Here is a 27,671-nt window from a genome sequence, read left to right as displayed (position 1 = left end):
CTCAAAAATTGATTGACAGATCACATATCACCTTTAAGCTTGAAAATATGCGTTTTTTTGGGCAAACTAATTATTTACAAAAATTTCTAAGTGTTTTAATTATCAAAACTTTCGAAAGGCGTACATGCCACAAACGAGAACTGTTTTAAAATAAAATAGAATTTTCGAAAATCGACTGGTATATCCACCTTTAAGCTCAAAAATATATGCGTTTTTCGAGCAAAATAATTATTTTAAAATTTCTAAATTCGAAAACTGTATAAAAAATATAAAATAAATATAGAAATCTTGAAAATCGACTGACATCTCACCTTAATGTCTATATTTATTGTTAGATGTCCGATTGTTTTTATTTCAATTTAATCAATATATTTTTTTATTATTTCTCATGAAATTTATCGCATTGATCATTAGGTAAACTCAATTATAATATAATTTCTAAATATATCAAATATGACCAAATGAAACATATTTTTCATACTCATCTGTTCTCGATATTTCCCCTTTAATCCAATTAGCATTTCACTAGCATTAATAAATCAATAAATAAATAAATGTATACAAACGCTCCATATCTCTTATATTTAACATGACGAATAAATTCCACATATTTCGCGACATCTTCCAATATATATATACGGATAATTCTGTTCAAAGTCAATTTGAGGAAAAAAAATATGACGATTCGTGTAAGTCAAAGTGTTTTCGTGCCGGTATAATAACGGCTCACTTAAACGGTAAATGCGCATGCCTATCGTGGATATAATGCGCAGGCACGATCACATTCCTGCACTCCTATGAATGGCAAATGAGGGTATGCGTCGCTGGACTTGCGCTCAGTGCTGTATCTAGGTAGCAGCGTGGTTACCCGAGAGACTCTCGCATGGACCATTAGAATACAATGCGATCCTGCCCGGGTGTAATGCATTCCTATAATAATGGCATTGCGACTCCGCGATCTCTGCTCAACAAACGAACCTCCCTCGAACGCCGAATGATATAGAATATGCGCGCGAGTGCGCGTTGCACCGAGAACTGCGAATGTTATTTTATTGAACGATCAGCTGACGTAAGATTCGTGAGCTTGCTTCGCATACGCTGAAAATAGTATATTGTGTATCAAGTGCGGAAAGTTGACAATTGGTCACGAGTGCGGGGGATGGACGCACGAGTCGAAGGCGAGTGCGACCATTCCACACGAGTAAACAATTGTCAATCCACACGTGATACACATACTATTTTGTATTACAAGTGCAGGCAAAGTGGCTTTGTGCGCGTTTTCTGTGCGCGAGGTGGCCGATCGCACGCCGCCACGGTGCGAGAATAGCCGTGTTCAAAGTCATTGAAGCCGTGGGCAATGGCTTTGAACGCGGTTTATTTACTCACCGCGTCGCCGCTAGATGACGGCGTAGGAAATCGGCCGCTTTCCGCACAGAAAACATGCACACAAAGTGCCATTTTGTCTGCACGTGTAATACAAAAGTTGTTAACTTGACTAGAGCTTTTAACTAAATATTATTTTGTTAATTGAACATATAAAAATATATAAATTTAAAAATATATAAATATAAAAATATATAAATTAATATAATAATTAGATATAAATAAATTTAAATTAAATATAACATTAAATCTAACAAAACACGTACCTATATTTTGACTTAAATATTAATATATGTTCAATTAACAAAATAAAAATTTAGTTGAAAGGTTTAGTCAAGTTAACAAGTTTTTTTCATGTAGAGATGCATAATGGAAATGTAAAACGAAAAATCGATTGACGTGAATATATTATATTGTCAAATCCCGAGTCAAATTCTTAATCTTCCAATTATAGGTATACTGGAAAAAAATTTATTAACTTGAATAAACCTCTCAATTAAATATTATTTTGTTAATTTCACATATAAAAATATTTAAATATAACATATATTAAATCTAACAAAAAGTATATTTGACTAAAATACTAATATATGCTCAATTAGAAAAATGATAATTTAGTTAAAAAGATTTAGTCAAGTTAATAAATTTTTTCAGTGTAGTTACGATAAAAAAAAAGAAATTTCTGCAATGATTTTGCTGACAAATGAAACAGTTATTTAAGCACAAAAACGATATAATTTAATTCATATTACATATTTCTTCCTACAAAATGATTAAATAATTTATAGTCGCTTACGATTCCTTATATCTTTTCGAACAATTTTGTGACCCTCACGTCTTCGCATAGCATGATTAATATCCAAATTAGAAAAAAATAACTAATCGCCCGTAGCATTTGCTGATTCCAACGGCGACAGTGAGGGTTGCGTCTAGAGGGGTTGTTGGCGAGGAGGGTGGGACAAACTTTTGGTCATAAAGAGTCTCCTGTCAATTCATCTTTCATACATATATATATATATATATATATATATATATCACGTCAAAATATTGCAATAAATCATCGTTGCAGCTACGAATAAGAGAGACGATGGGAAAGAAGAATTGGAAAAGAAGCGAAAGAGAGAGAGAAAGAAGAGACCGAAGGAGACTAAACGGAAATCTCACGATCCACGTTAAGTTAGGAGACTGATGATTGCATGAGTGTCGACATCTTTCATAAGGAGCAATATTAATCATAGCGTTATTAACAAGATGAGAAATGATAGAATGTGTTTATGCAGAGTCGCGTCGAGATGTTTATGCCGTTTTGAGGTTTATCTTAAAAATATAAGTCCTTGTCCTTATTCACGAGAAAATGAAGATAAGTGAATATCTGTGTCTATTAACCAAACGTACTTTTTATTTATTTTTTTTCTCTCTTTTTCCTCCGTTACTCTTTAATGATATTTTTACGTTATCTCTTACACTGAAAAAAAATTTGTTAACTTGACCAAACCTTTCAACTAAATATCACTTTGTTAATTATTTTGTTAATTATAAAAATATTTAAATTGAATGTAACATATTAAATCTAACAAAACGTATATTTGACTTAAATAATAATATATGTTTAATTAACAAAATAGTAATTTAGTTGAAAGGTTTAGTCAAATTAACAAATTTTTTTTTCAATGTACGTACACGTTGACATTAAAAATATAATATTTTTCATATAATATTTTTATAATAAATAATATTAAAAATATATTTTATAATAAATAATATATTAAGTAAAATAAAATCAATAAAAAATAAATTAAAAATATATATTTAATATACTCAAGGAATATATATATTTCATATATGCTTTTGATCTTACAGTGTCATTTATCCGTTAAAATTTCGGTTTAACGGTTTCTGATCTTTTTGAATTATTGTGAGAGACATTTGTTCGATTTTTCGGAGATATATAATTATCCCAGTGGTAGACTTGCGTCCCCTATATGTGAATGACTAGATTTTTCTCGAGAATTGTGAGGAAAAAAATACGCGAATACATTTTTATTAACTGACAGAAAAAAACAAAGAATAAGATAAAAAAAAATATATATTCGCTAATCGTTTAATGACCAGATCAGCAGTTGAAATCGATGGATGATTATATCTCCTTTAATTGGCATCTAATATAATACAATAGATTTTCGCGCGAATGAATAAGATGATGCAAAAGAAACAAATAAATATATAAAAAATACACATAATCAAATATGCAATAAATGATAAATGTAACAAAATATATAATAAATGTAATAAATAATAAAAATAATAAATATATATAATAAATGTAATAAAATAGATAATAAATGTGTAAATAAAAAATATAATTGTTAAATCTGAGCAAATTATAAAGCATAATTAAAATTAAAAAGAGCAAAAGAGGAAGAATGAAAAATCAAAAGAACGAATAAGAAATCGTTCTTTAAAAATAATTGTAATCATAGGATAATATGGTGTTGGAAGAATTTTATAAGAGTTTCTCTCATTAATATTTATTATAAAAAAAATATTAATAAGGTGCATAGTAAATTTTACTATGTACATATTAATATTTTCATTGTGATAAATATTAATCAGTAAAACTTATAAAATTCTTCCAATACCATATCCATATATTGTCCCACGATTTTCAGGGTAAATTCTAAGAGAAAATTTTCTCTGCGTAATTATTCGCAAAATAATGTTTAGACGAGATGAGGTGCATGATAAAATTCGAACCTGAAGTGGCAAAGGAAACACTTGCGCGGCGCTGCTAAAGAATCGGACATTAAGATGGAAGTTGCCGATGGAGAAAAGATGCGAGAAAGAGGAGGGAGAGACAGCAGGAGAGAGGACGAGGGGGCTATTAGCTGGCAGATTAGCAGTTAAAATTGAAATTTGCACGGACAGTTCGATGCGCGGCGGCGGCCGCGTCTGAAGAGGCCGAATGGGGGTGAAGCTTGAATGTGTTCGGGTCCGAAGATTGGAGAACCAAATCTGCCACGCATCTCGACGCAGTTCGACGAGCAGTCGATTCTCGTCTCTTCTTCCTTCGTCCTCGGAGAGTTCATTCGTTCACTTATTCTCGTCTCGAATCGCCTCTCTTTCTTTACAGGCATAGATAGAAAATGAGCTATATGAGAGAAATTCATAAAGCACGAGACCGAATGAAATACTTTGGGTTTATCGTATTTTCATCTACTCGTTAATCACGCAATACGTATGCACATGTATAATTATAATTTGCATTTATATAAGAACGAAATATAACCTGTGTATATTTCTCTATAATTTTATATTAATTATTTCAGATATAAAATTATCCCTTAAAATTTGTAATTATAATTTTTAATTTTACTTTGAATTATTTATTAATTTTATTTAAAATTTAGAGCGACACATAATTTTGTGTTTCTCATAATTATTCTCTTATTATTAAAATAAAATATATATATATTATTTTTTTACAATCGTCTTACTTTATTAAAGGTTTTTTTTCAAAAAAATATTGCTGCAAAAATAAAATTAAAATAATATTAATAAATAAATAAAATTGTATTATTTTAATTTCAAAGGTATGACTCTCTTAGAAAATTTGTAATTACTATTTTAATTTTATTATTATTATTCTTTAGAATTTAGAGCAAAAGATGAAATTTGTTTTTATGGCATTTCTTGTCATTTTTAGAAAGAAATTACAATTGTCTTACTTTATTAAAGATTTATTCTTAAAAAAAGCGCAAAAATCAAATTAAAATAATATTAATAAATAAATAAAATTGTATTATTTTAATTTCAAAGATATGACATCTCTTAGAAAATTTATAATTACTATTTATAATTTTATTATTATTTGAGTAAAAGATTAATTTTGTTCTTATGGCATTCTTGTCATTTTCGAAAAAAAAAAAAAAAAAAAAAAAAAAAAGAATGTGATGACGAGAGACTAACAACAAGGGGATAAAACGCCGAGGCGCGTCTCTCTGTCTTCGCGGTTTACAACGTCAAACGCTGGCGAACGATCGTTTATCTTCGGCTAACACCGCGAATTTGCAAGTTATGCACCGGCTGGGTTTTTATTAGCGCGGCGGCACGCTGCCGCACTTTTCTCTTCTACAGACCGTGACTAAAAGGGACTAACGCGATATACTCTCGGTAGTCGATCGTGCAACGAGTTAGCCCCGTCGTTCTTTATTACGCGCGATGCGCTGCCGGCTGTAATTGCGAGAGCGAGCACCTCGAAAATTCATCCGGCGGATGCGCGCGCGCGTTGCTCTCTTCTCTCTCTCTCTCTCTCTCTCTCTTTCTCTCAGCGGGACCGGCTGCGCTTTTTTGCTCGCGAGCGTGACGAAAGAAGCTAACGCGGGGTATCGGTATTTGGAAGCCGATCAGGGCCGGTGTGAAGCGACTTCGCCACCGTTTCTCATTCCGGAATTAATTGCAGATACCTTGGAAATAATGCGATCTCTTGCGGGGTCGTCCGCGAAAATAGGCTCTCTCTCTTTCTCGTCGTCTCATGATTAAAATTTATCTTTTACGTTGTGTTTCCAGCCTCTCTTCGGTTCACGGAGAGGATTTTCTCTTAGAATTTACCTTGAAAATCGTGGGACAGGTATTGGAAGTATCTTATAGGAGTTTCTCTGATTAATATTTAGATTATTTAGATTATTATTATTATTATTTAGAATTTAGAGCAACAGATAATTTTGTGTTTCTCATATTTTTCTCTCGTCATTAAAACAAAATATATTATTTTTTTACAATCGTCTTACTTTATTAAAGATTTATTCTTTAAAAAAAATAGCGCACAAATCAAATTAAAATAATATTAATAAATAAAGAAAATTGTATTATTTTAATTTCTACCACCTAATATTTACCATTAATATTTACCACAATAAGAGCCGATTTTTCCAACTTTTTGGTAAGTTTTACCCTACATATGTAGCATATTTTCGTCTTATCAAGAAGTTGGAACAACCGGCCTTAAAACAATATTAATATGTACATAGAAAATTTAATCAAACATATTTTATATCTTATTGTGATAGATATTAATATTTTATTGTGGTAAATATTAATTGAAGAAACTCTTATATAATAAAATTCTTTCAATATTATATTGTCTTAGATTACCACGATTTTCAGGGTAAATTCTAAGAAAAAATTCTGTGAGTGCACTGAAAAAAAAGTTTGTTGAGTTAACAAATATTTAGTTCAATACGTTCAAATGAATCATTTATTTGAACGTATTGAACTAAATATTTGTTAACTTAACAAACTTTTTTTCAGTGCACTCACAGAATTTTTTCTTAGAATTTACCCTGAAAATCGTGGTAATCTAAGACAATATAATGAAAGAATTTTATTATATAAGAGTTTCTTTAATTAATATTTATAAATTATAAATAATCATTTTAATTAATATTTATATATCAATAATCATTTATTTGAACGTATTGAACTAAATATTTGTTAATTCAACAAACTTTTTTTTCAGTGCATGTGTATATGCGTATATATGTAAAGAAGAAATGTAAGACATCGTTTTGTAACAAAGACGAATTAACGCGGCGGCGGCAGAGGCGACAGTAAAGGAATGAGAAAAATTTTCGTGAAAAGCCGCCGACATGATTTATAATGATATGTCGGTATTGTTCTTCAAACACGTAGCCGGGGCTTTCCGCGTTATTCGTAGGCGGTATGAGACTCGTTTACGGCTTTACGGTTGGCCGTACGGGATTCAAACGCCTCGCATTACCATAATATGAACCATTACGATGAACCAGCTGGCCGATTGAGTTTCGCGCGACGAGAAGAGAAGGAAGGACGAGAGGAGAGAAAGGACACGTCATAAGAAGGGAGTGAAAGGGTGTTGCTACGATATTTTTTCAGCGGGTAATTAAGTGCGCTGCATAAGAAATGGTATTTTAATGAATCGTAAAGCCACTGGGTTTTGTGACATTACCGCCGGTAATCTTTCCTATCTGCAGTATTATACGGCCATTAAAATTGCATCGAATATAAGCGGTTATAAATTTGAAAATCGGAGCGCGCATTCCTGAAATTCGTCCCTACAATCATTGTTTTTTTTGTGTTTATGTATTTTTTCAAATCACGAAGTGATATTCTATTTTTGAATAAAATGCAGAATAATTCAATAAAGTAAATCATTCCTTACAAAGGCATTTGCTTTATTCAATATGTATACTTCATATTTGACATTTGAAGAAATAAGAGAATTTAAAAAAATTGTTAATCGACAGATGTGAAACTTTTAAAATCTTTTTCTAAATATTAGTCATTTTTCATTCGATAATATATTTTTATGTCTATAGAATTCTTAATTCTTATTCCTACCTATAAGATTATACGGCCATTAAAATTGCATCGAATAAGCGGTTATAAATTTAAAAATCGGAGCGCGCATTCCTGAAATTCGTCTCTACAATCATCGTCTTTTTTGTGTTTATGTATTTTTCAAATCACGAAGTGATATTCTATTTTTGAATAAAATGCAAAATAATTCAATAAAGTAAATCATTCCTTACAAAGGCATTTGCTTTATTCAATATGTATACTTCATATTTGACATTTGAAGAAATAAGAGAATTTAAAAAAATTGTTAATCGACAGATGTGAAACTTTTAAAATCTTTTTCTAAATATTAGTCATTTTTCATTCGATAATATATTTTTATGTCTATAGAATTCTTAATTCTTATTCCTACCTATAAGATTATACGGCCATTAAAATTGCATCGAATGAGCGGTTATAAATTTGACAATCGGAGCGCGCATTCCTGAAATTCATCCCTACAATCATCGTCTTTTTTGTGTTTATGTATTTTTTCAAATCACGAAGTGATATTCTATTTTTGAATAAAATGCAAAATAATTCAATAAAGTAAATTATTCCTTACAAAGACATTTGCTTTATTCAATACTTCATATTTGACATTTGAAGAAATAAAAGAATTTAAAAAAATTGTTAATCGACAGATGTGAAACTTTTAAAATCTTTTTCTAAATATTAGTCATTTTTCATTCGATAATATATTTTTATGTCTATAGAATTCTTAATTCTTATTCCTACCTATAAGATTATACGGCCATTAAAATTGCATCGAATAAGCGGTTATAAATTTGACAATCGGAGCGCGCATTCCTGAAATTCGTCCCTACAATCATCGTCTTTTTTGTGTTTATGTATTTTTTCAAATCACGAAGTAAAATTCTATTTTTGAATCAAATGTAAAATAATTCAGTAAAGTACCTAAATTATTCCTTACAAAGAAATAAGAGAATTAAAAAATTTGTTAAACGACAGATGTAAAACTTTTTAAAATCTTTTTCTAAGTATTTTTTAAACAACTGCAATTTCTAAAGCGTGTAACCACAAAATAAGAATCACTACAAACTACTACAAATGATTCTAAAAATACTACGTAAGTGCGGCTTTAAAATATTTTAAAGTGGGGTGCTGGTCGTAAAAAAATTGTTTCGCTTTAAGATCGATATTGATCTATCTTCACTTAAAGACTTACTCGAACTAAGAAATGTCGCGCTTTAAATTGGGTGAATCTGGCATCTGGCCTTCAAAAAATTAATTTTCTAATATGGAAAATGATAATATTTTGTTTTTAGTCAATTAAAAAATAAAGAAAATTAAAATTATGACCAGCACTCGAGTTTAAGATATCTCGAATCCGATTGCGTAGTCTTTTTTAGTCTAAATCACCTAAAGAAAACAGATTTGAAAAATAAGAAATGAGTAATTTAAAAAATTGTTAACTGACAAATATCTAGAACGTATAAAAATTTTTTCTTAATATGTATATTAACTGTTTTTTGCTCGATATTTTCACGTCTATAGAGTTGAATTTCTAATCTATCCTACAGTAGTATACACCAATTAAAATTACATCGAATAAGCAGTTAATATATGTACATGTTTACTTATTTAAATTCGCTCCTACAATCACTAAATTTTTTTAAATTGATATATGATATATATATCGTATTTTAAAATTACGATGTGATCTTGAATTTCCCTTTTCGAGTAAAATATAAAAAATAATTCAGTTCATCTTTACAAAAACATTCACTTTACTCAATATATGTACCTATACATAATACTTAGCATTTGACAATTGAAAAAATAAGAATAAAAATTGTCAATTTGGCAGAACTTTGAAAATATCTCTTTTTAAATATGTATATTAGCCATTTTCACTCGATAATTTATTTTCACGTCTATAGTTGAATTTTATCTCGATCTTTCCCATTCTCCCTTCTCTCTCTCTCTCTCTCTCTCTTTTTCACTGAGTCGATGCTACAAAGGAAGACGATCACACGATTGACACTCGAGCGAATTTGTCGTAACACACACAGGTTTCACGCGATAGGAGCGTCGTTAACTCCCTAGTCTCTCCTCCCGTTCGTTGTCCGATTGTGTCATAATCGCGCACGTGCACGGAGCGATTCTTGAGGGTCCCGAGAAGTCCGCGGAGAATGAAACGCGATACACGTTGTACGTCGTCTTTCGTCGAAGACGTGTTTTCGATCGTCCGAGATTTATTCGCATACGAATTACAAGAAATCACGAAATGTCATTTGTGCACAGAAAAAAAAAGATTTGTTAATTTAATTAAACTTTTCAACGAAATTACTATTTTGTTAATTGAACATATAGGTATATTAGTATTTAAGCCAAATATACGTTTTGTTAAATTTAATATATTATATTTAATTTAAATATTTTTTATGTTTCAATTAACAAAATAATATTTTGTTGACAATTTTAGTTAAGTTAATAATTTTTTTTTTCAGAGTGCTTTAGGTGCTTTTATGCGACACGTATAATATATGGCTCACAACAATCATATATATATATATATATTTTTTTTTTGCATTAATATGTGCAATTGCATCTCGTTGAATTTGGATCGCCTTTAAGGCAAGAATTTAAAATTTGCTAAGAAATGCCCGCATACTGAAAAAAAAAATTTGTTAACTTGACTACACTATACTATTAAACTGACTGAATTAAATTATTATTTTGGTAATTGAACATATATTAGTATTTAAATCAAATATATATGTATACGTTTTGTAAATTTAATGTTATGTTTAATTTCAATATTTTTATACGTTCAATTAACAAAATAATATTTAATTGAAAGGTTTCGTCAAGTTAACAAATTTTTTTCAGTGCAAAAATGGGTTTTATTTTTGTATAATTTACTTATAGCTTTAGTTTATATTTATTATTATTATTTTTATAATTATTTTACATATACATGCATACAATAAATGTGTTGCATACTCTTAATATATAAGTGTACATATAAAATTATTATGAAAATTATAACAACAAATACAAACTCTTAAAATATGAGTAAATAATAAAAAAAATAAAATACATTTAACGCATTCAAATTTCTATCATAGTATTGTGTCAAAAGTAAAAATCATTGTTGCATTTATTTAATTAAATATTTTATCACGAGAAAAAAAATAATTTGATGGTCTCTCTCTCTCTCTGCGCTACCAATTTCTCTCTCTTGCATTTATACAATTAAAAATACACATATACATTTCTACGTGTGTGTTGAAATAAAAATAATTTCTAATGATACGTACTTTATTATATACATATATATTGCGAGAAAACAAGGTAAAAACTACACTGAAAAATAATTTATTTAATTCGAATAAGTATAACATTTATTTCAATACTGCCAAATGAATCATTGATTTGAAACTAATAATATTGATTTGATTAAATATAATATTTATTTGAAAAATATTAATTTGATATAAGAAAATCCTTTTCAACACAAATAAATATTTATTTGTTTCAAATAAATGATTCATTTGGCAAATACGTATTAATTTAGTCATTCTTTTCAGTGTATTGTATTTGATCATACGATTTTTAATCCCGTCCTATCTTCGCTTCGATCGCAGTAAGAAAAAAGCGCGCGAAATAACTCTGACGTAGCCGAATCTCGGTAGAGGCAGTCTTGTAATGTTTACAATATTGCGAATCGCAAACTAATCACTAATAATCACTCTATACTTGTAACAATTACACGAAATAATCGCGTTTCACGCCGCCCGAAACCTTCGTGCTATCATGTTTCGACATGCAGAAACGCGAATCTTGCCGCACGAATGAAAAACAAGACGCATAAACATCTGTGCATAAACAACAAAGTGCGTCAAAAACGAATACTTGATGACGATTATGATTATAGTCGCCGTCACGAAATCTTTATACAATACATTGTAGAAAAATGCACGCTAAATATTCTCGGTTTTCTTGAAGTTTTTATACGCTGAAAAAAAATTATTAACTTGACTCTTTCAACAAAATTACTATTTTGTTAATTGAACATATATTAATATTTAAGTAAAATATACGTTTTGTTAGATTTAATATTGTATTTAATTTAAATTAAATATTTTATATGTTCAATTAACAAAATAATATTCAGTTGAAAGGATCAGTCAAGTTAACAATTTTTTTGTATTAATTATCACTGGTTTATGTATCATTCCTTTTTTTATTTACTCTTCTCCCTTTCTCTTTCTCTCTTTCTCTATGCTTCATATTATCGTCACCGTAATACCTGACGACGTTTTATGTATTATTTCTTAGAATGCGATATGTGAGAAGTGTTTTGAAACAACTATTTTGTTCGATCATGCGACTTTATTAATTCGCACACACAAAGCACTTTTTGACATCTCGAAATTTCTTAACACTCCTGATTTATTTTTCGAGTGAGTTTATTTAACGAATCTAACTATTTTGACAACCTAATCTCTTCGATTCAGAATTGCGGAAAATGCGTTTCGCCGGAAATCTCAAAGGGGTGTGGGAAGGTCAAGCTCGAGTCGTCTCACACGGAACAAAGGATATTAACAGTCGCACGAATATATGACGAAATCTCACTGACGTCCTTTCTTGATCCGGCGCTTTTTATCGTCGTATCTCGAGGAGCCAAGATACCTCCTTCGTCGTATTCCTCGATGATAATCCGCCATGTTGCAGCAAACACTTGCACACACTCCCATATATCCGGCACTTATTTCTCACATATAACAGACCCTTATTCAGTCAGACATGTCACAATACTTATTTATTCGTCACGGATTACACGAACATTGACGTTAAGCGCAACGAAACGAAAGAACGAGCGATTATCGCGACTCGGTTACACTCAAGGATCTTCGTCCTTGCAACTCCGAGGAGAGACCCGGCTCTCCTTTACACGAGAACACGTGAATACGAGTCGAATTAGTGGACGCGATGATCGACAAGGCACTCCCGAGCACTCGCGGTACTCCCGAGCACTCGCGGCACTCCCGAGCACTCACAGCACTCGCGGCACTTCCGGGCACTCGCGGCACTCGCGGCACTCCCGATCGGATGAATAAATCGCGACGAAAAGCGGCGAAACGCGAGAGCTCTTGCTGCCCGCTCGCCGTCTGTTGACATAAGACGTCATCGCGAATATCTCAAGCGGTTTGAAGAATCTGGCTTACGTGCGACTTTACGTCGATACTCTGATAGGCGGATCGCGACGCGGACTTGCTTCACACGATGAGCTGCCAACTGCGTATTGCAAATGTTTTTTTTCAATGTTGTCGATCATTCTTCAACTTTCGTCCACGATCAGTCATGGACGTAGAAATATAGATAAATTGGCTCACGTGCGAAAAAAAAATGTAATAAAATAACCTATGACATTGATATGACACTCATTCGTGAAAATACTTAATTAATTATTAAGTTAATTATTTAGTTATTCAGTTAATTATAATCGCGCACTAATTAATAGATCATAATTGCGCGGTATTTAATAATTTATTTATTGTTATTAAAAGCGAGTAGAAATATTATAGTATGACATACATATATGAATTTTGACGTATGATAAAACAAGAAAAATAATATGTTAGACGTTTATATTAATATTTTAATATAGAGATTCTATATTAACTATATATACACACACATATTATATATTATATACATATTAATTATATGTAGATTATATATACAATATGTTAATATACATATATACATATATGTGTGTACATACATATATGTAGTCATTAATAATTATAAATTAATTATAATTATAATATATCAAATACAATTTCAACATTATTTTTAAAGATTTATAATTATTTATGTAAGATTATACACTGAAAAAAAATTATTAACTTGACTAAATTCGAAAACATACAGAACATATTCAACATACATTATTCTATAACGCGTAAAATACAATATTTCGCATTTATTATTCTGAGATGTGTACGTACATACATACGTATTTGCTATCTTCGCCTTTAACATTCTTATTGTTTATGTGGGGTCGCCTTGTTGTTATTCGCGCGCGAAAATGGGCTTGCCATGTTGACATTCGCGCGCGAAAATTCCGTGGAGTAAGTCGCGTTTTTGTACGTGTTGTTGTATTACATTTCGAGGTCTATCGAGATAGGTTATAGGCTAGGCTAGAGTTGTTTTTTTCGCGCTTTATTGTATATCTTACTTTAAGGAGGAAAATTGAAGCGGAATACACGGGAATTATATATAATCGTCTTACGATCTCGATAATTGTCGCGTTGTTCTCTCGCAGTTGTATTTAATAAAATGCGCGCCGCGTACGATTAATCGGGAGTGCCGTGCAAAGTGCCGCGCGATCATCAATTAGTAATTAATCGCACGATCGTAATTAATCGTATTTCCGGAAGTGCCAGTGCCGTACGAGAGCAGGAAAAGATGGAGAAGGAAGTGTCGAACAATGCCGGAGCAATTGTCAGGTGCAAAATGTAGGCATTTATTAATTATTTTTAAAATTAGCCGTATTTTATATTTTACATCGTTATGCGAATAAAGTTTTTAATTTTTAAAAATATTTAAACTATTAAATATTTGTAATTATTAATAAAGATATATATAATGAGTAGAATGCATATTATTTTTATATCTGTAATGGATTGAATGAAAAGCGAATGTTAGAAGAAATTTTATCTTTTAAATATACATGTTTTATATATTTTTTTTGTAATGTTAATCATTTGTAGAGAGCAATTCAGATTTTCAGATATTAAAATATACAGCATTTTCTTTCTATTTCATGAATATTTTGTTTATCAATTTTATATAATTGAAATTTTAATTTATTACAACGAGAAATAATACTTAAATAATATTATACATTGTATATAATCTTAATCAAAAATATAAAGCATCCTTTCTTAATTGTAATAACAATTCAACGAAATAGAGTTGTCATATAAAAATATAGTTGTCAATATTGAATTTCTTAAAATAAATGTTTTTAATAATTATTTTTTTATGTAGCAACTTCATTTTGCTTTATTACAATTAAAACTGAAAACTATATATATCTTTGATCAAGGCTGTATATATTATTAAAAATTAAAACTAATTAATGTATAATTATTAACTACACCAAAAAAATTTGTTAACTTGACTGAACCTTTTAACTAAAGTACTATTTTCACTTGAACATTTTATTAATATATTTAAGTCAAATCTACATTTTCTTAGATTTAATATGTCACATTTAATTTAAATATTTTTATATATTACACATTTTTTTCCAATGTAGATTTATTCTGAAAAATCCAAAGAATATTCGCAAAGCGGAAAGAATAAACGCCGTATATATTTTTTGATCTGCATTTCTCTCTATGAGTGATCACCATTGCGGCAACACGAGGATACATAAAACATGCCGGCGCGCATCGATCAACATTTCCGGGAGAGCCGCTTACTTCGCCGGTGAAATTCAATTGGAAATTGCAAATGAATCCGATCTCCGCTCGCTTCACGGCCTGGGCATTAGTCACCCTCTTCCGCTCGACGGACGGTTTCTTTAGGAAGGAATACGGCGACCGCGCGTCGTCGTCGTCGTCGTCGTCGTCGCACACGTATTCGCAGCCAGGTGCGTACGAGGTCGAGCAGTTGATCGTTTATGTACGGTCTTCTTTCTCGACGATAAAATTGCGGCAAGTGTGTCCGCTCCTCTCTCGCGGCCTGTGTGTGGGCCGCGGTCATATATTCATTTGCTGCGACTGCCATTAAACGCGTAGTCCGATACGCGTTTGTATATGATGCGACTATATACGTATATATACACAATGCCAGCGGAAGAGAAACTTTAATTTTTGAAAATATTTATCTGTTTATCGAAGAACAATATTTTAATATTTTTTTACCTGTTTTCTGAAATCATGTTTATTTTTTTTATTATTATTGTATAATTTTATTTTTATTTAATATTATAATTATATATTAATATATTATATAATATATTATATATTAATATATTATAATATATTATATATATTATGTAATTATTAATATCTATCTATCATATTGTCTGTCATCTTCATCTCTTCTCATCTCTTCTCATCCTCTCTTTATCATCCTCTTCACTCTCTTCCTACTCTTATCTCTTTCTCTCCTCTTCTCTCTCTTCTCTCTTCTCTCCTTCTCTCTTGCTCTTCTCTATCTCTCACTCTCGTCTCTTCTCTCCCCCTCCTCCCATCCTCCCCCTCCCTCCTCTCTCTTCTTCTGTCCTCTTCTCTGTCTCTTCTCTCCGCCCTCTCCTTCGCTATCCATTTCTAAAATAATTGATTTAAAAAAAATGCTTCGAGACATGTCTGCATAATTATTGAAATTATACTTGTTTCGTGACGATAATTCAAAGATTGATCATACAAATGACAACGTGGTACGTGAATAGCGAATACCCTAAATGCACTACTACTTTGACGTACGCGTGGCATTGTGCCGGTTCTTTGCCGATGATGAAATTGGGCGTATGGAATTCCCGCGCAAAGGCAAAGAGACGCGATTTAACTCGGAACGTTCAAGGAAGACGCGATGACCGCCTTCGTTCCACATTCGGGGAACGTACCAACCCCAAATTACCCTATTCTGTCAGGGGCCACACGGTCTGCCTACACTCTCTCTGATTCCGTAAAGAACTCACTGCATCGCGTCGTACCGAAACGTGTGCGACAACTGGAAACGTGTTTCTCAAATTTCAGTCCGCTTTTAGATCTATAATTTGCGAGAAAAATTCGGGACAGAATTCCATCTATATAATTTTATGCATCGTGTAATACAGAGAAAAATGTAAAGAAGTAAAATATACATTTATGTATAAACTGTAAGATCAGGATATATATTTGTATTAAAATGTGCAAGAAATTATAAATAGAATTCTGTCTTGAATTTTATTTTAATTATAGATCAATAATTCGCGATTTCAAATTCTTGACTTTTATTAATGCGACATGATGCGTGTCTTTCAATTTATCACGCTATTTTTTATTTTACATAATATCAAAATATTAATTGCTTTGTTATTGACATTATTAATTAATTCTGAAACTGAATATTTTCTAATATATACCTGATTATAATTTTATATAATATTCTAATTATTTATTTTAAATTTAGATCTTTTTATCATACTTATAAATTCTTCGGAAACATTTCTTACTAAAATACAATTTAAAAAAAAAAATTAATATTAAAATTGTACTTTATAGGAAAATAAAGAAAAAATACACCGGATGAATTATCAAATTTGAAATTCTAGAAAAATGAAGTTGCGAAAACATGGATCAAGTAATTAAATTACTCGAGAGAAAAACTAAGCGAGCATTAATATAAAAAAAGGAGATACAGCGTGATAGATTCGTATAACTCTCCAGAGTACGATTAATCTACAATCTACAATATAAGTGTCAATTTTATATAATATTTATCTATTTATTTATTTATTTATTTATTTATTTAGATCTTTTTATCATACTTATTAATTCTCTTCGAATGTATTTTATCTTTTATATTTCTTACTAAAATATAATTTCAAAAAAAATTAACATCAAAATTGTACTTTATAGGAAAATAAAGAAAAAATACACCGGATGAATTGTCAAATTTGAAATTCTAGAAAAATAAAGTTGCGAAAACATGGATCAAGTAATTAAATCACTCGAGAGAAAAAACTAAGCGAGCATTAATATAAAAAAAGGAGATACAGCGTGATAGATTCGTATAACTCTCCAGAATACGATTAATCTACAACATAAGTGTCAGATAACGCGCGATGAGCGGCCAGGTGAATAACACTGCGTGTTATACCTATCTATCTATCTACCTACGCGCGTGCTTACTTGTCTCTCGTAGGAAGCTGCCAACTGATTTCGCCGGCGATATACAATATATGCATATACGTTCACGACATACATATACCTATTGTAACATGCGTACATATGCGCGAGCGCGAAGCGAAAATTTCTCAGAATGCTCGCTCGCCTGCAAACGCAATTGTTCCCTCTTTCCTTTTGTATATGTGTGTCTTATAATACCGCTTAATCGAAAGAACTGACCTCACTATTTACAGGAGCAAGACGGCCGATATGACGCGCATACAGAGTACGTTACGACGATGCATAATAAGGCTTAAAATACCCCTTGCGCCCTCTTTTCTCTTCAATTTACAATTTACCCTACTACCATTTTGTGAACGCGACAATTTTTCACATATTTTTCATTTTCAAAAAATAAAAAATTTTACATATTTTTTAAATAAATATATATATATATATATACATAAAAATTGTTTACATATTTTTTTTATAAAAAATTTTACTTTGCAAATTATTTTCTTTTGCTTAAATTAAAATTGGGATATTAATATCCCAAAATTAACATATGGGATATTAAGCAAAAGAAAATAATTTGCAAAATAAAATTTTTTATAAAAAAATTATGTACATTTTTATGTATATTTTTTATTTAAAAAACATGTAAAGTTTTTATAGTTTTTAAATGAAAAATATGTAAAAAATGTTTTATACATTTTTTGATAAAAAATGTTGAAAATTGAAAAAAATAAATCTCTTATATTAAAATTCTTTTATAAAAATATAAAAATGTTGACGCGCATACAGAGTACGTTACGACGATGCATAATAAGGCTTAAAATACCCTTTGCGCCCTCTTTTCTCTTCAATTTACAATTTACCTACTACCATTTTGTGAACGCGACAATTTTTCATATATTTTTCATTTTCAAAAAATAAAAAATTTTACATATTTTTTAAATAAATATATATATATACATAAAAATTGTTTACATATCTTTTTTATAAAAAATGTTACTTTGCAAATTATTTTCTTTTGCTTAAATTAAAATTAGGATATTAATATCCCAAAATTAACATATGGGATATTAAGCAAAAGAAAATAATTTGCAAAATAAAATTTTTTATAAAAAAATTATGTACATTTTTATGTATATTTTTTATTTAAAAAACATGTAAAATTTTTATAGTTTTTAAATGAAAAATATGTAAAAAATGTTTTATACATTTTTTGATAAAAAATATGTTGAAAATTAATCTCTTATATTAAAATTCTTTTATAAAAATATAAAAATGTTTGAAAATTGAAAAAATCTGTAATTAGCCGACTTGTCATAAATTATTATAAGGGACAATGATTGTTAATATTTACAAGTTTGTTTGGAATGAATGAACTCCGCGCATCTCCAACGATACGAAGCCACGATTCGTACCTGGCTCTCATTACTATTTATACGTAGAATGCAAAATTTGTGCTTAATTATTTAAATGCACGTACGCGCCGGACGAGGGACGAAATGGTAACACGCAATTCCGAGCGGGTAACTCTTTGTGTACTCACCATGCCGCGTGCAGCTTATTAACATCGCTCATGATCCTACCGATAGCAAGAACGTTTTCTTGGAAACCATTCTTCCCTCCTTTCGAATTTTCTCAATTATAACGCACGTACATCCGCGCAGACGTGAAGTGAAGAAGCTACTCGAGGAGCTCTAAGAATTATTCTTATTAGGAGAAGCAACATCGAGATGTGCTCGCACAGTTCGCGGTTTCGCACAAATTATTGACAGTCGGACCTCGAATCGCGGGTATTCTTCGCTGCAAACGGTTTTCAAATTTTTTTTCTTCAAAGGTCGCAGGTAAAGATCATTTTGATTCAAGAATTAATTTAATTAGGAGTCTATCTCTAGTTTGAATATTTAATTTAAATTAAATGTAATTTAAGAAGAGAAAATAATTGTAAAGTAAAAGTTTTCAAGTTATTTTATTTTTTTGAAATATTTTTTTAAGATGTATACTTAAAAAAAATTAATTAAATTGTGAACAAAATCATTTTGTTATATAAAAAATATGTACCAAATTTTCACAAATTTAATTAAATTTTTTTATAAAAAAATATATACATCTCAATTTTTAAATAAAATTAAATTTCAATTTTTAAATAAAATTACAGTACAAAAACATATTATAATTTTATAAAAATGTTTCAAAATTGGAGAATATTTTATCTAAAAGATAATTAGTCGACTTGTCATAAGTTATGTAACACAAAAAAAAAATTGAATTGATTTAGCCATCGATATTTTTTCTTATGCGATCTGTCCTTTTGCACGGAAGAGTTTTCAGGAGCAATTTTCTTTGCTAACGCATCGGGACGTGTTAATGTTTCGATTGCTCTAGATGCGGTTGAGAATACGTGCCTTGTAGGCGCTGCATGCGCCGATAAATGTCTCCTGAAGGCGATCATTAATATGCGTAATAAGTTTCGCGACCGATGCACAAATGCCACCCAGTATGTGCCTGTGTGTGATGTAAATAAAAACTGAAAGCCATTTCCTAACCGCGTCCGCAACATTCCAAGCACGGACGTATCGAACATAGGCGATCGGCAGTGCATTTCTCTAAGCAAGGAGCGACATGCAATATGTTGCGGCATTAGCCTAATCGTGATCGTCGCAATCGTGACAGTATGATTAATGCTTGTATATTAATTCTGAATGCCTAAGGGATTTTCAAGCGAAAGCTCCATGTCATTTTTTTGTTCAAACTTTTTATCAATTACTTATTTTTAACGCTACAAATAAATAAAAAAGACAAGAACAAAATAATTGTAAAGTAAAAATTTTCAAGTTATTTTATTTTTTTTGAAATATTTTTTTAAGATGTATATTTAAAAAAAAATTAATTAAGTTGTGAACAAAATAATTTGGTTATATAAAAAATATATAAAAAATTTTTACAAATTTGTTCTTAATTTAATTTAATTTCTTTAGAAAAAAATGTTATATAAAATTTTGTTAAATTAAGTTAAATTCTTTCTCTTAATTTAATACTTTCTCTTATTTACATGCAAAGTTTTATGCACCTTTAATTAAAGTTTTATTAAATATCGAGGAACGGGAAAGTGATTTATATAGGAAAAGTAAAACGATTGTAATGTTTACAAAGATATTATAAATTTTTTAAATTTCCTTAAATAAAGAGCAAAGCAAGAACATGGTTAAAGGATTTTTAAATTAAATCTCAATGCAATTTTTTTGTTGGAGTTTTTATTAATAATAATTTATTTTTAACGCTATTGCAAAAAAATAATATTACATAAAGTTTCGTTAAATAAAATGAAATTTTTTCTTTTAATTAAATTATTCCTCTTCATACAGAATTGTATGCAACGTTAATAAAAGGTTTATTATTTACATATCGAGGAAGTAATTTACAGAAAAAGTAAAACTATTGTAATGCTCATAAAGAAATTATAATTACGAACAGATACAAAAGCATATACGAAGCAAACTCTCTCTCTCGATTTTATCGCAATTTATTAAAATTATTCAAAATTGAGATATTTCTAAATAGTATTATAGTATTGAGATAAAAATTAATTCGAATTAACATTCGGCTTTCTTAAAGGTATATATTATACAATACAACGGAAAAAAAACTCTTCACTTAAATTCATGAGATGGAAAGATATTGAATGTTCTGAACATAAATCACAAGTCTGGAATAAAATGGCATACGGAATCGGAAGCAAATCTCATAGATAGCTATACACAATTATGCTGATTATTACAATTATAGCAATTATTAATTTTTTTCACACCGTCATTATCCGCATGAAAATTAACCGACAGACCGCAACCTTCCATGCGGAAACGCAATGCGAGAACATGAAACAAGCATTGCAATTATTTATTCTTAGATGAAACAGGTTAAATGTCAGAATATTTTATGCGTGCGCCACAAGAGACATAGGATATTTCCATATCAAAGCTGTGACTAATTAAGTCATCAATCGGAGAAAAATTAATAATAGGTTGAAATTGACATATTTATAAAAAAAGATTGGATTAATAAAATTGCGTATATATTTTTAACATTAGGTATCTTGTTTCAAACTTTCTTTTACGATTTAAATATGTAATGACAATAAAATAAAAAAATAATGTCCCATACAGCACAAAATATTATGAATGTTTTCAAAAAGTATTTCTCAATATTTCTATAAAATATTGCACATAAAAACATTTTAAAATGGTTTTAGGAATATTTTAAAATGATTTAACAATTTTTTGTGATAACATTTTTAGAATATTTTTAAAAGTATTCTTCTTTATCGCTCAGATATTTTCTTAAATATTTGATACATATTTTTGAAATATTAGTTTAAATCTATATTCACAAATATTTCTGAAAATATTTTTTAAACACGAAATAGCGGACATAGAAATATTATAAAAATATTTTCGAGAATTATTTTATCTTTTAAGAAATATCTTTAAAAGATTTTAAAAATAAATATTTCTATATCAAAATAAATTGAGAGGACAAAAAAGATACATAAATCGATAAAAAATATTTAATTACTCGAAAAGATATAAATGGATAAATAGATAAAAAATATCTTAAAAGATTTTAAAAATATTTTGTGCTGTATGGAATATGACAATTAAATTCTATTGATATATAAAATAAAAATTAAATTAAAATGAAAACAGAAAATAAATATCTAGATGAATTGTTAATAAGCTCGAGATTCATATGATTGTGCGGATCGCTTGTGTTTTTATTCACAGTTATTTTATCGACTTGAAAATCGTCTACAGCTCTCGAAGAGAACATCTGAGAAAGAATCCGTTTTGGCTGTGATTTACGAGCGTGTGCATCAAAATGCACGTAATCTAAGAAGAAACTCGAGCCGGGGGTTTTCGCACGTCAATAGCGCACGCGTAAATAAAAGCCAATTTATTTATTTATTCCGGCTCACGTTTATGAATAGATTCCGCGGAGAACGAGGGAAGAAATAACCTCTCGGTCGCGCTGAGCACTCTCGTTTTTTTCCCTTTACTTGGGGCTTTCTCTGCTTGGGAAAGTCTCACCGAGATCCTCTGTTTCCTTCTTCTTATATTCTAGGCATATTTTATTTGATTTATATCTAATTCATGCAGAGAGTTTCCAGCTCGTCATGCACACACGCCATTAATAATATATTCTATTTAATGGAATGTGCAACAGTTATCGCAATTAAATATATATATGTGTTGGAGATAGATTTACTTCTCTCCTTATAGCGAATAATTAGCAGAATTTTCTTGCATGGAAAATAATAGGGTAACTGGCTGGTTATACTTTTGACGTAATTAACATGTAACATGTTTAATTGTTCGTACATTACAGTCTTGTTACGGTTTTAACGGCTCTATCTTTTGCAATCTCGAGGTATTTCCTAACGTAAATTGTATAGATAGAAGAGTGTGACATTTTTTCTCCCTTCTCTGTAATTCTATACAGCACACAAGTTTGCAGCAATATTGCAACAACATTGCAATACTGTTCATTGCAATATAGTTTAAACAACGTTGCAGCAACATTTCAGAAATATACAGCACACAAGTTTGCAACAACATTGCAATATAGTTTAAACAACGTTGCAGCAACATTTCAGAAATATTATGAAAATAAAATTCACGCAAAAAATCTTAGGTACAAAACATTCAGTCCGATCATGCATTTGGCACATTTTTAATAATTCAATAGTAATATTACATATATGCAATGTTGGAACCCATACAGCACAACAAAATTGCAGCAGCATTGTGGCAACATTTCATTGCAATATTACAACATTGCATAAACATTGTGAAATGTTGCAGCAATCTTGCTGCAAGGTTGCAACAATGGTAAAATGTTCTCTTTCAGAAATATTGTTCTACGACATTGCAACAATAATGCAATAAAATATATATATATATATATATATATATATGTAATATTACTATTGGATTATTAGAAATGTGCCAAATACATGATTGGACTGAATGTTCTGTACCTAACATTTTTTGCGTGAATTTTATTTTCATAATATTTCTCAAATGTTGCTGCAACGTTATTTAAACTATATTGCAAATTCATGCCTGTATAATATTTCTGCAATATTGTTATGCAATATACAATATTGCAATGTTGCTGCAAATTTGTGTGCTGTATGGGAATATTGCAATGAAATGTTGCCATAATGTTGCTGCAATCTTGTGCTGTATGGGTATATAAATGAAACGCAAGGAAGCTGGTGTATTCCCGACGCAACGCGCTTCCTGTTTAACGCGATTAAACATACGAATGGATTACCTTAGCGAGAGGTCGATCGCACCGATCGTGCACGAATGCGTGATCGATCGCGCCCAGCAGGTGATGATCACCGCGGCTTTCAACGAATTACGTCTTGAATGCATAATAATATATATTCCGAGAGAGCTCATTTCCATTCAGACGCCACGACGACATTTAGGCGGATTTGCATGCACAACGTTTGGTTTCGACGACGGCTGAAATAAACGCGTCTCATTCCTTAAGCGCGATGAATTCTCCTTTCATTTCGCAATATATATTTTCGTGTGTAATGAAATATTTTTTATCTATTTATTTATTTATATCTTTTCGAGTAATGAAATATTTGTTATTGATTCATTTATCTTTTTTTGTTCTCTCAATTTATTTTGATATAGAAATATTTATTTTCGGATAGGAAATATTAATTTTTCTATTTATACATTTATTCAGATAATGAAATATGTTTTGTATTTATTTATTATATTCTTGAAATATTTTAAATTATTTTTTATCTATTTACATATCTTTTTCCTTCTTTCAATTTATTTTGATATATAGAAATATTTATAATTAATATTTCTTATTGCTATTATAAAAGAAAAACATACAATAATTTTTTTTAAATTTGTGTTATAAAATAAAAATTTTTACTTTTTGGTATTTCCTTTTTTTTATTGCACCATTTAACTACACATTTAACTACATTTAAGACAAACGTGCAACAAAAATTTAATTTCCTTTTAGTCATATCGCGATGAATCCTCGTGTTATCTCACAATACACTTTCCAGATAATTAAATATTAGATACAGATAATTAAATATTTCTTTACTCATCGACACACATTATAATTTCAAAAAAGCACAGTATTTTTTTTTAAAGTTTGTGTTATAAAATAAATCACTTTTTGTGTAGTTTTCTTTTTTCTTATTGCACTATTAATTACAAACGCACTTAAAACAAAAATGAATACAAACGTACAAAAATGTAATCTTCTTATTCATATCGTATTCATATGTTGTGCGACGTAGTAACAGCGCGAGCTTTCACTGCCAATTTCATTACCCTGACAATACTTGCCATAATGTTCCGGCTCGCAAAGTAAATAGGCGAAAGGTGGCAGGGGAAGCGCGCGCTTCGCCTACAATTTACATAACTATGCAAATGATGTGGCAGCAATTAGGCCACCAAGGTTCGCCGGGCCTACTTTTCCTTTTCAAGGTCTTCCTTGAAACATTCTACGAAATATCGGGCAAAAAATGTAGCATATGATCATCTCTCCGTGGTGATAAGCTTACCCTCATATATTCATTATATCAGTATTACATATTACGTCACAGAGTTTTATGTTAAAATTGCGGGCAATATAATTTCATAATATACGCTATTTTATTTTTTATTTTTTATTGCATATGATATAAATAATTGCGTATATATATATATATATATATATATATATATATATTAGGGCTCGTGATTCTAACCGATTAATCGATTAATCGATTGTAATCGAAAGAAACGATTAATAATTAATTCTAGAAGAAAACATCTTTAAAAATAAATATATTAATTAATTATAAAAGTCGATTAAATAATTAATCGATTAATTGATTAATTGAATAATCGTATTCATATAATTAATTAATCGAATAATCAAATTCACATAATTGATTAATCAATTTTAATCAGTATATTCAATCCTAATCGATTAATTCGATTAATTGATTAATCGAATTAATCGATAATCACGAGTCTTAAATATATATACATAATCTCTCTTTTGATGCAAAGTAGAGAGAGAGAGATGTGGAAGGCGTCCGGGATAGCTAGAGGCGTCACGATACCGGCATCGGAAGCCTTCGCGAATAAAACCATATTATTAGATCAGACTATATCTATATATGTGTGTATATATCTGTGTGTACCAAAGAGCCACCCGCAACCGGCTTCCAGAGAGACTCCGATTAATCGAGACCCACATCTTTCTCTCTCTCTCCATAAACTTCCTAGACGAGAGCGCCTTTCGCGGCACCGGATCTCTGTTATTAAACGCATATCAATCAGCTGGGAGTCGCGAGGGAAACGAGGAAGAAAGGGAGAAGAGGTTGGCGCTTTGATGCGCTTTTAAATGCGCCCGACTTGATTTATTGACCGCTTCCTCCGATTTCGAGCGATTCCGAAGGCGGCGACCTTGGATATCGAAGTCGTCCCATTAATTCCGCGGATAATGAAGAGCAAACACTTGCGAAGTGGCGAGTCCGAGTTGCGAACTTCGAGAGAGCGAGAAGCCCAAATAACTCGGGGGATTTTTCAGGAAACGGGATATTTTACTTTCGCAATTTTTTCTCCTCGCTTCGTAACGAGAGAATTCGTTGATTGCTCGTTAATTGCGATCGGGAATTAAGTTATTCTACCATCGAATGACATTCGGCGACTGTCCAATCCGTTCGCTGCCATCGCGGTATCTCGCACGTTGATCTCGTCACGAGAATCAGCTGTGCGCTTGACTCGCAATCGTTTGCATGAGTAATGCGGCAATTAAGTGCGGTCGCTAATTACGTTTTTCTGAGTATCCATGTCGTCACTCGGTTAAGGCCATTTTTCGGTATCGGAATATACACTATTTATTAAGAACCATAAATTCATGGAGGTTTCGTGACACGATAAATTAAGTCGGATACGCATATATTAATTTTTCATAACTTATGTCATAATATACATACATATAAATTATGTATCTTGTACATTTCTAAATAGTAGGCAAAGATGTATTTATTTATTTCTTTATTTATTTTTTAATCCATGTTTTTATAGCTAGAGTTAGATTACATAAAAAAATAATTTAAAAAATCAAGTAAATTAAATTATGTAAAGCAAATCAAATTAAATTAATTAAAAAATATTAATTGGACGAAAGAAATAAAATAAATTAATTTAAAATTGAAAATTGAAAAATTGACAATTGACAATTGACGTTGCAATTCGTATTAATATATATGGCTCGATGTGGATTGGTTTTTCCATTTTTCTCTTTCATGCTATTTACATCTTCAATCGGATGGATAGTGTTCGTGAGATGAAAAGTTCGACACGATGCGGACGCGTCATCGTGGAAATAATTATAGTCGGCGCAACTTAGGATCGTGCGCATCGCGATTTAAAAATGCACATAACTCGTCGAGTGTTACTAAATATTGATGCAACATAACGCAACAGTTGCCACGTTAAATGCCGCGAGCATAAATGTAACAATGTAATATGCGAGATATACAAATGTATAACGAATGTGTAAAATAGACTATTGCGATAAAAGGAAAAGAGAGAGAGAGAGAGAAGTTTTACCAGAAACACATAAAACTTACATTAGATTGAAACGCGTTGCAGGATATTGCATGTTAAGAAAAAGGAATATATTAGTAAGAAAAATTAAATAAACAGAGAAGAGAAAATATGCAAGAAATAATAGAAGTGTATATATCTTATGATTGCATCGAGATCATATTTGAACTCGCGTTTTATTTATTTCTTCGAAACAATTCAAACAAGACACGCCCGTTTGTTCACAGCCATGTAACTTTAATTGTTACATAATGCAAAGTCAAATAAGCTTGAAAGAAAACAATTTAATTAACTTTTTTAGATGTATCATTTAGATATATCATATCATTTTTAATTTATTTTATTCTTAAATATAAAATATTTAAAAAAATATCTTTATATTTAAGAATAA

The 27,671-nt window shown here is 30.2% G+C and overlaps 1 protein-coding gene across 1 annotated transcript in view; it reads right to left on the bottom strand.

Annotated features, from left to right (window-relative positions):
• The window catches only part of LOC114945581 (uncharacterized), a 210,697-nt gene extending 197,808 nt beyond the window's left edge, over window positions 1-12,889 (bottom strand). Inside the window, exon 1 of the mRNA XM_085486163.1 lies at window positions 12,365-12,889. The gene's annotated coding sequence lies outside the window, so the exon portion shown is untranslated. The remainder of the gene's footprint in view (window positions 1-12,364) is intronic.
• Between the last annotated feature and the right edge of the window lie 14,782 nt (window positions 12,890-27,671).

The sequence above is a fragment of the Nylanderia fulva genome, unplaced genomic scaffold (assembly GCF_048542155.1).
Source record: "Nylanderia fulva isolate GAGA-0341 unplaced genomic scaffold, ASM4854215v1 Scaffold11, whole genome shotgun sequence".
Lineage (NCBI taxonomy): Eukaryota > Metazoa > Arthropoda > Insecta > Hymenoptera > Formicidae > Nylanderia > Nylanderia fulva.
Note: the sequence above shows the minus strand (reverse complement) of the source record. Positions and strands in the feature narration are given on the sequence as shown.